At 38.9% G+C, this 10,705-nt stretch overlaps 1 protein-coding gene across 1 annotated transcript in view; it reads right to left on the reverse strand.

Annotated features, from left to right (window-relative positions):
- The window catches only part of LDLRAD4 (low density lipoprotein receptor class A domain containing 4), a 180,125-nt gene extending 172,990 nt beyond the window's left edge, over positions 1 to 7,135 (reverse strand). Inside the window, exon 1 of the mRNA XM_042910182.1 lies at positions 4,310 to 7,135. The gene's annotated coding sequence lies outside the window, so the exon portion shown is untranslated. The remainder of the gene's footprint in view (positions 1 to 4,309) is intronic.
- Positions 7,136 to 10,705: the final 3,570 nt, after the last annotated feature.

Consider the following 10,705-nt stretch of genomic DNA (forward strand, 5'->3'; position numbering starts at 1 on the left):
CCACTGACAGATTTACGTCTGTGATTTCAACTACTTGAAAGTGACCTATGGATCCACTGATTCAACAAATATTTCTAGAGTTTACACTATATGCTAGGTAGGATGCAAGATGATTTCATATACATCTCATGAAGCTTATGCTCCAGTGGTCCAGGACATTTGCTGTGTTGCAATTTGTACAAATTTGAGTCATGGATTGTGAAGCTGTATCCAACCACTAGGCTAGTGAGGGAGCCAGTTAAATGCAGAAAACTTCATTTTTTCATGAAGCATGACCATTAAACTTCAGGGTGAAGAAATATATAGAAAGTACTTATTCCACTATGAAAACATGATTCTGGAGAAAGCTAGGAGGCCCTAAAACATTTCTGCAGCCTCATAGTTAAGACATATTACAAAAGTCTTCAGGTGCATCCTTCTGAATGGAAAGGATCTGCTGAATATTATTTTCTTGTCGTAAACAGTCATTATACAGAAAGCCTATTATTCAATATCTTCTGATCTCCAGAACTATAAGACTAATTCTGGAGAAGGAAAAATAAAACTCAACATTAATTTTATTCTCAATAACTCCATCTTAATTTTGTGTGATAAAATATATAACAAATTTTGTCATTTTAAATATACAATTCAGTGGTATTAATTACTTTCACAGTGTTGTGCAACAACCATCACTGTGTGTCTCCATCTTTTGCATCACTCCAAACAAAAACTCTGTAATGAACAAGTACTAAGCTCCCTTTCTTCCCTCCAGGCAGCTGGCAACTCCTAATCTGTGTATATTTCTAGACTCTCAATTTTATTCTATCGGTCTATATGTCTATTCCTATGCCAATCCTACACTGTTTTGATTACTGTAGCTTTTTAAGTTTTAAAATTGGGAAGTATGAATTCTCCAACACTGTTGTTTTTCAAGATTATTTTGGCCATGTATGATCCCTTACAATTCCATGTGATTTGAGGATTGGCTTTTGCATTTTTGTAAAAAAAAAAAAAAAAAAAAAAAAAGGCTCTTGGCATTTTGATAGGGACTGCATTGAATCTGCAGATCATTTTGGGTAGTATTGCCACCTTAGCAATATTAAGTCCTCCTACCCATGAATATATGGTATCTTTCCATTTAACTAGGGCTTCTTTAAATTTCTTTCGGCAACATTTTATAGTTTTCAGTGTACAAGTCTTTTCTACTTGGTTAAATTTCTAGGTAGTTTATTCTTTTAGATACCAACATGTTACTACTTTCTTAATTTCCTTTTCAAATTGTTCATTGCACATGTATAGAAACACAATGGATTTCTCTGTGTTAATCTTCCCTGCAATTTTGCTGAATTTTAAAAATTATCTCTAGTAGCTTGTTTGTAGATTCTTTGGGATTTTCTATACATAAGATAATGTCATCTGCAAATAGAGACAGTTTTATTTCTTTCTTTGCAATATGGACACCTAGTATTTCTTTTTCTTGTCTAATTGCTCTGACTAGAATTTCCAGTACAATATTGAGTAGCAGTGGTCAAAGAGGGCTTTGTGTCTTGTTCCTGATCTTACAGGGAAAACTTTTGGTCTCCTACCACTGAGTAGGTGTTAGCTGTGAGCTTTTCATAAATGTCCTTTGTTTTGGTAAGGAAGGTCCCTTCTATTCCTGTTTTTGTGAGTGTTTTTATTGTGAAAGGATGTTGAATTTTGTCAAATGCCATAGTTGTGTCTACTGAGTGATCACAGTTTTTTTCCCTTTATTCTATTAATGTAGTATATTACTTTGGTTGGCTTTCTTATGCTGAACTACAATTCCAATATTTTTTAAAAGATAATTAATCACAAATATGTATTACTATATAAAAACTACACTCTGAGCATCATTTTAAAGATTAGTTCATTATTTCCTTCAACTTATATTAACTGCACTCCCAGGCATTATTCTAAGTACTGAGGGTATATCACACCGGTGAACTTAGCAGACATATCTACTCTCCTGGAATAACATTCTGGGATGGCAGACAGACAATAAGTAACATATACAGTATGTTAATTAGTGGCAAGTGATAAGAAAAAATAATAAAACAACAAAGGGGGCAGAGAATATGAAGAGCTCTTTTACGTAGAGGCCTATCTAACTTGCAGCATTACAGTTTACACACATGTCCATAATAGCATTGCTTTAGAAATAAAGAAAAACACTTTTAATGAAGAGGAAGAAATTGTTTAAATAGACTTAATGTCTCCCACAAAAATCCTCTGCCAAGCCACAATCCCTACTAGGAAATACCATTTCCTTTTGGCTCCATGTCCTCTACTGACCATGTGGCCAAATGTAACATGGTTTTTTAGGTGTTATGAGCCAATGAGGGCATAAATGGTAGCAAATATTGGCCTCTTCAACCAGAACAAGGTTGTAGAATTCATCGACTGATAAACGAGTAATAGTCCAAAATCAAATAGTTCAATATACCCACCCTTTCCAGTTTTCATCTCTTTTATTCATTTTTGACAGCTGAAAATATTCATGACTGTGCATTTGTCTGTAACTCCTGTAGGCTAATTTCTCGATACTGTATGATTCTTTAAGAAGTTATAAAATATTACATTGTCTTTTCATTGCTTACTCCAATGTGCTATAGAACTTGAACTAGGAGCTCCTGGGTGGCTCAGTCAGTTAAGCAGCCGATTCTTGATTTCGGCTCAGGTCATGATCTCACGGTTGGTGAGATCGAGCCCTGCATTGGGTTCTGTGCTGACAGCATGGAGCCTGCTTGGGATTCTCTCTCTGCCTCTCCCCTGCTGTTGCTCTCTCTCTCTGTCAACATATACAAACATTAAAAAAAATAACTTGAACATATTCATCTACCTTCAAAATAATGAAAAATGCAGCATGAGAATGAAGAGCAGGCACGCTATTTGATAAACTGACTGTGTACATGGAAGCAACAACTGAATGCCACTTAACTAAATCACAGAAATAAAACATATCCAGGTTTTTAAAACCAGTTATTATGCAGGTTAAACACAACCTAATTTCAATTACAAAATAGCAATATACTTATTAATAGCTATGTAGATTTCATAAGGAGCTTCCTCAAGAAAACAATCATTTGACTTTATATCCAAGAGACTGCCAATTGTTGGATGAGCGATGTCTTTAAGGGTGTTCACCTCACTCGCCTTTCTCCCATCACAGCAGAGAGGATGCACTGTGTGAGCAACAGGAAACCTGTGCTTCCTAGTCTTGTGCCCAGGCCAACCAATTAGCATGTCACCAAGAGGGGCAGATGCACATGAATATGGAGCACAGAGCCTCATTTTTCTCTTTAGTCTATCAAGCCATGAATTCACTAATCCAGTTTTATCCTAGAACCCTGGGGGTGGGGCAGAAGGGAAGAAGGGTTTCCCAAGCCCCATCTACAGGGATGTGAAACTTGAAACAGTCAGGTTCTGTCAGCCCCAAAAGGTATTTCTGAATGCAATGGTTCTATCTTTCCATACCCAGATGCACTTCCTGGTGGAAGGTGCTAGATGTAGAGTGACCTCCAAATTATTCTCTATGGTAGACAGTCTTGATGTTATGTCATTCTCTTACATAAAGAAGGAAGGCTTGCCGTAAAATTTTGAGCCTGAGAGGTAACACGTATAATCAGACATTTCATAAAAACCCCTAAAACACTGAAATGAGATTGCTGGTTGCCATGATCTCAGAAAAATGTAGGGGGATGAAAATATGCAATGTTTAATTTTATTTACCAGATTAGATCAACTTCTATAGAAAATTACTATTCTTTGTTCATCAGCATAGTTTAAGGCAATGTAAACACATCCCTATTGCTACTGTGCCCAAATATTTCTCTGCTGAGCTATTAGCCATAGTTTCATTTTATAAAAACCATAATAGAAAATGTGGCCAAACAGCTAGATGGAGTGTTCCAGCAATATGGAGAAACAGTTGTGTTTATGCAGAGATTAGTCTTTCAAATTGAGAGATCTCCAAAGCTCCATTTGTACTTAAAAGGCTTGTCTTTTTGTTACCCAGTAAATAGCTCATTCATATTCTACAAAGAAAACCCTCTAAATTGAGAGAAATAGCCATATTTAACATTAGGTAAGGAAATGGGGCTGAAAGCGAGAAAAGAAGTCTATTTCCCCCAGTTTCTTGGACTAGATTAAAGCCTGTCTTTATAATTTAAAATAGCCTCTGTTTTTTCCACATATAAGAGGCAGAAATTTCATGAAAGGCTGAGAAGTACTATCCATAAATGTAAAAATTATGCCAGAAAACAAGAAACACATTTTTAAAAAGAAATCTTGGGCCCTCTTCTCTTACTCTGCAGCACAGATTTCTTAGCTGCTATATTTCCTCCAAAGATGGAAGGGTGGTTGTCAAGATGGTCTGAAAATGCAGTGCTCTGCAACTGGTCTCCATGCCAGCGCCATCTTTCCTACGCACAAGAGTGCCCATGAGAGTATTTGGGGATGCCTGAAATGTAACCTGAAATTAATTTCTCAGAATTAGGACTAAGTATCAGAATTGTGTGGGTGGAGTGTGTACTATATGATGCAAAATAGAGCCTCCAGAAGGCACAATGTACGTTGGTCCAGTCACTATCTCAAAAAAATGACAATTTAAGAGATGAGACTATGTGTTAGAAACTGTTTTTAAGCCTGTTTAAATATTAAAATAACAGAACAGAGCTACAACACTAACAGGCAACAAAGGCAGTGTGTCCTGTTCTTCATCAATCATGTGTCCACAGGTAGCTCACTGGCTATGCTCTTCCAACCCCCTGGCTAGGGTGTACAGGGTGCACAACAACTGGCAGGTGGAGCCTGACAAGCAGTGTACCCTTTCAAAGGAGGAGAAAGTATTCCTTTCCAAAAAACAAAAAACAAAAACAAAAACAAAAAAAAAAAAAAAAAAAAAGAAGGAGGAGGAGCAAGGAGCTCTCTTCAGACACAAATAAGGTTGGGGAAAAGGAGGGAGCCTGAGAGTCTGTCCTCACCTGTCAAAGCCCAATGATGTGGCCACATCCAGGAAGAAGTCAGCATCCACACAGCAGCCCTTCCCCTGCATACACACACACATCATGCCAGAATCTAGACATTCTGTGTGGGAACCACCAATTGTTTCACAAAGATTCTACAGCCATGGGCCTGTAAGAAGAGCAAGTAGGAAAAACACTCTACTACCCTTCAAGCCAATCTTAGTTACTGTGGCTGAAGGGCTGGACTTGCCTATCAGCTGTCCCTAAAGAGCCCAGGGAAGACTCCCATGGCAACCCCACCCAAAGTGTCCAGATCTCACATGAACACTTCTTCACAAGAACTATTATCCTCCTTTTCAGTCTAGGCAGCAAGTTGTTCACCGAAAGGTTGGATCCATCTGGCTCCTACATTATAGAAAAGTTCCTGGATCAGGCTTTGCTTGGGGTCTTTACATTTCTGGGCAATGTCCTTACTGTCCATGCTCTACCCCTTACAGCCACCACAACTGAGCCTGCCCTGTTCTTCTGGACCATCTCCCTGCTGCACTGACACACCCCTTCCTTGGAGAGCTTTTCAAGGCTTGAGCATAGTAGACTTTTGCATCAATTAAGAGAACAAATTCCAATTACATACCTTCCGGATTTCTTTTTTTATAATCATTAAAATCAGTTCCAAGATCTGACTAGTTATAGGACACTGAACGTCTCACAGTCCTATCTAAAATTCAGCTCATCTTACACCAAACTTGGCATCTTTTCCTGAGAAGCACCCTCCTCCCTGACTGCATGGTTTGATGAATCACACCTTCATTCCCTTGACGCCTGAAAGCTTCCCCTGGGCTTCTCTCCCACCAGCTCCATAGTCCTTTGATTATCCTTCCCTTAAGTTTTAAGAGTATTCACATTGACTGATTGCTTCCTAGTCTTACTGCCACTATCCCATTCAGACCTATCTCACACTTGGCACACTTATTTCCTATCTGTTCACTGTTGACAATCTGTCTATTTTGTGGATGGTGAAGGATTACATAAGCATTAGTTGTGTTCTATTGCTGTAGCTGTTGTTGTTGTCATGGTTTATGTCAGCCTACTGCTCAAAAATTTTCTGTAGTTTCTGTAGAATGAATCTCAACTACATTAACTAACTGAACAGTTGACCCCAAACTCCTTCTTCAGCATAATTTCCTTTCCTATAAGAACCTTCCACTGTCCTTCAGTAAAGTTAGTGTCACTGCTAGTGTAAGTGACCTGAGACAGAAACTTAGGAAATGCTTACTAAAATGAAGTGGCTGGGCTAAAATTTGTTGACTTGCAGTGAATGTAAATGTCCATATTGCTCACAGGGTATTAACACTGAGAAAATGTAGAAGTGGAATATTTTTTCTTCTTTTTATTTAGACAGTATCTTGATGTATGCAGGACCATGTATATTAGGTTCCCTATTGCTGCTGTAACAAATTACCACAAACTTAGTGACTTGAAACACAAATTTATTATCCTGCAGGTCTGGAGGCCAAAAGTCTAAACTGAATCTCACTGAGCTAAAATCACAATGTCAGCCGGCCCACGTTCTTTCCCAGAGGGTCACAGAAGCAATGTTTCCTTGCTTTTTCCATTTTTTAGAAGTTGCCCACCTTCCTTGGCCCAAAGCCTCTTTCTCCATCTTCAAAGTGAGTGATGGCAGGCCGTTTCCTTTTCAAATCACATCTCTCTGACCCTTCTTCCACTGTCACATCTCTCTCTGACCACAGTTAGGAAAGGCTCTCTCCTTTTTTCAGGCCTATGTATTTGGGCCTGTCTGGATAGTCCATGATAACTCCTGCAACTCAAGATCCTTAGGGACTCAAAGTCCCTTTGCCACTGAAGGTAATATATTCACATGTTCTGGGGATTAAGACGTGGACAACTTTGGGGGGACATGATTCTACCTATGTAATATACTGCACCTTTGTAATTAAACAGAAAGACAAAATAATGCAGTGAATGTCTCAGCATATGTGCATAACTGCTGTCATGGAGACAGGTCTAATTTTCACCTGGCATGCACAATCCAGCATGGCCACAAATCTGCTCATGTAGAAAGCCCAGGATGATATTTGTATAAATGATATGTGCATAAGAAAGACTCATTCTTGGGGTGCCTAGGTGGCTCAGTCAGTTAAGTGTCCAACTTCAGCTCAGGTCATTTCACAGTTCGGGAGTTCAAGCTCCACATCAGGCTCTCTGCTGTCAGAAAAGAGCCCGCTTCAGATTCTCTGTCCCCCTCTCTCTGACCCTTCCCAACTCGCATGCATGCACACACATGCTGTGTCCTCTTTCCCAAAAATTAACATTTAAAAAAAAAAGACTCATTTTCCTTCCCCAGCCAAAGAAGAAGAGTTAAGTCTTACATTGCACATGCTGACAAATAGCACTTTCAAAGTAATGTGCAGCTTTCCTTCTTAGTTGCTAATTTGTTTTTTTTTTTTTTGCCTGAATGGTATTTTGAATCCCTTGTCATGTAGAGTTGATAAAACTATGTAGATTTGTTCCACTGCTCCTGCCTTAGAATCAGCCACCAAGCATTTCCTTTCCCCTCCCTCCACCCAGGACTTTTATGCTGTGTTCTTGATCCATTTGGGAGTCTTTACTATAACTACACTTGTCAACAAGAAATGAATGAATTTACAACTCTCACCATTAGGAAAAAGCAAAGAAATCATCGGAACATGTACCAGTGACCAACATTATGGTGCTATAACACATTGTTTTCTACAAACATTTATGGCTTTGTTCACTTAACATTTATTAAGTACTAGTCATGTTCATGGTACTACAGGGGACAGAAAGATCTCTAAGGTATGGTTCCCTCTTTAGGGAACTTTTGACCAGGAAGACTGGTAGGGTAAGCACTGAAGTAAGTAAACTGCAAAAGAGAAGTCAGGGCCTCATGTGCTAACAGAATGGAGCTGACAGAGCAATTCCTCACAGCAGAGAGCACTGAGGCAGCTTGGAGGGTGAGGCAATAGCGCGGGACCATGAAGGAGGGTGAGATGTGAATTTTTAGAAATGAGAGAAAAGGCAAAGAAGTGACAGAAGTAATTTTAGATAACACTGTAAACCACAGAATTCAGAATAAACTATGTGTGTTTAAGGAAAAGCACATGGCATAGTCCTATTGAACTACAATTAAGATTCTTTAGCTTGAGATTGGGGTCCAAACCTACATTAATAGTACAAATTGGTTTATGTTTGCAAATATAATATTGTTTTCTTATCTCTGTTTATACAAATGGTTTAATAAATAAAGTTATAGGGGTGCCTGGGTGGCTCAGTTAAATGTCCAACTCTTGATTTTGGCTCAGGTCATGATCTCACAGTGTGAGATCAAGCCCCACGTCAGGCTCTGCACTGGGTTTGGAGCCTGCTTAAGATTCTCTCTCTCCCTTGCCTTCTGCCCACCTCCTCAAAAAATAAAATAAAATAAAATTTAAAAATAAAATAAAATTATAATAAATATATGCATACATAATCATTTATATGCAAAAGTCTGTGTTATGTCAAAATCAACATGCACTGAGTGTGGTAGACTTTGTGCTGGGCACTAAGGATCTAAAAATGCATAAAATATAGACCGTATCCTGGAGGGATTACTCATAATCTAGTAGAGAGGGATATTTAAACAATAATTAAAACCCAAAGCGATATGGCTTAGAGGGCTCCTCGGGGTGATCAAAGAGCACAACAGAAAGAGAAAGTAAGGGACATCAACTCACTGAGAATGTAAAATGGCTCAGATACCATGACAGCTGCTTCATTGCCCTTCCTGGGAACACCTTAACCAAAAGAGTGACTGAGGTGTACAGGAAGTGGTGAAGGAAGCAGGCAGTGCACCCCGGCTAAGGAAGCAGCAATCTCTCACAGGAAAGGCATGCTCAGAGAAAGATATTCAGAGAGAAATAAAAGTTTTTACCATCTTCAAAATCTAGTCTCCCCTTTTCAAGCAAAACTCAGGCTAGCCTCTCACTTCCCCACCATGGTTGGTCATTTTGGTAATTACTGATTCAGACCCCAACCCAGATAACAGGGTATACTGGACTTTTGACCCATCTCCTGCCTAGAAGTCCATGAGAAGATGCCACTTGGTGCTTAGAAGATGTTTTCTTACCACATCAGTGAAATATGTGATTCTTCCCCCATATGCTGGGAGCCAAACAAGAACATGTTTCTCCTAACAACAGAAAGCACTTGTGAGACAACTGGTTCTCCTGTGAGGAGACCTGTCAGACATACACATGGAAATAAAAAGAAGCATATAATGGAACAGTCACCTGATGGGAATCAGAACAAAAGGTACACTAATGAACAGGCTTATTTCACAAATATTTTTGCTTTCTTCATAATCTTAAAAATATATAACATTATCATCCATTCATCTTAGCAACACCAATATTTGTCAACTGCACATTAAGTCACCAAAAATGACACCAAAAGCATTGCAGTTTTCACAAGAGGACCAGTAACTGCATTTTGAGAAATTGAGAATGACTTTTTACTATATAGATACAATAAAATTATTTTTCAAAACACATCCTTGTATGTATTAGGATTTTGGTTTTTCTAGTCCTTTATTAGTAAATGTCCAATATCAATGCAATAAGAGCATTTTATTAAATGCTGATAAATCGAAGTGTCTAGGTGGCTCAATCAGTTAAGCATCTGACTCTTGGTTTCGGCTCAGGTCATGATCTTTTGGTTTTGTGAGTTTGAGCCCCACATCAGGCTCTAGCAGTGGCAGCTTGGAGCCTACATGGGATTCTCTCTCTCTCCCTCTCTCTTTGCCCTTCCCCCATTTGCACTCTCTGTCTCTCTCAAAAATAAATAAACTTAAAAAAATTTTTTTAAATGCAGATAAATCAATACCTTTGTGTTAACAAATATGCTTATTTTGCCCCAAATTTATACACTAAATAATATTTTTAAAGCTGTGACTTGTTTGATACAGCACTTGTGTGTCTACATAGAGTGATAATGTATTATATATATTTATTTTCTGTATATTATGATGTTTTGACATCTTTAATATATGAAATTTATTGTCAAATTAGTTTCCATACAACACCCAGTGCTCATCCCAAAAGATGCCCTGACATCTTAAAAAACCTTTTTAGCTGGGAAGAGACTGACCCTCCCAGGACTAGCCAATTTTTGGACCTAGCAAAGGGTTCAGCCTAGAGCATGCCTTTGATATGCGAATTGACCTATCCAGAGTCAGACCTACTCTCTCTGGCCTATATACCCCAGGAGGCAATATTCCTGTGTCTCAATCATACCCAGGGCCAGGTACCAGGCAGCTAGGGACCACCCTTGTAGCCCAAAGCCTGCCAAAATTATTCAGACTAACCAAACCATTTACCCTGCCCTACCTTGTCTTTCCCACAGAAACCCCAATAAAGGCTGTGGCCCACACTCTCCTCACTTCCACCGTCTGCCTCCACTCTGATGTTCTCCCCTGTGGCTCTGAATGACATGCACTGACTCCCTCTCTGGGACCTGTGAACATAATAAACTTCCTTCCAAACCTTGTTCTCTTCTCCTCTATGGCCACATTAACCTGACCTTGCCATATCCAACATATCCATTCTTAGAACAGATAGCAAACCTGCAGTTTATTAATATGCAAGAATTATGTACAAAGAATTTGTTAAGACAGAATTGCCAAGCAGAAAATCTATGCCACAGAGGAGGCAGAGGACTGA

The sequence above is a fragment of the Panthera leo genome, chromosome D3 (assembly GCF_018350215.1).
Source record: "Panthera leo isolate Ple1 chromosome D3, P.leo_Ple1_pat1.1, whole genome shotgun sequence".
NCBI lineage: Eukaryota > Metazoa > Chordata > Mammalia > Carnivora > Felidae > Panthera > Panthera leo.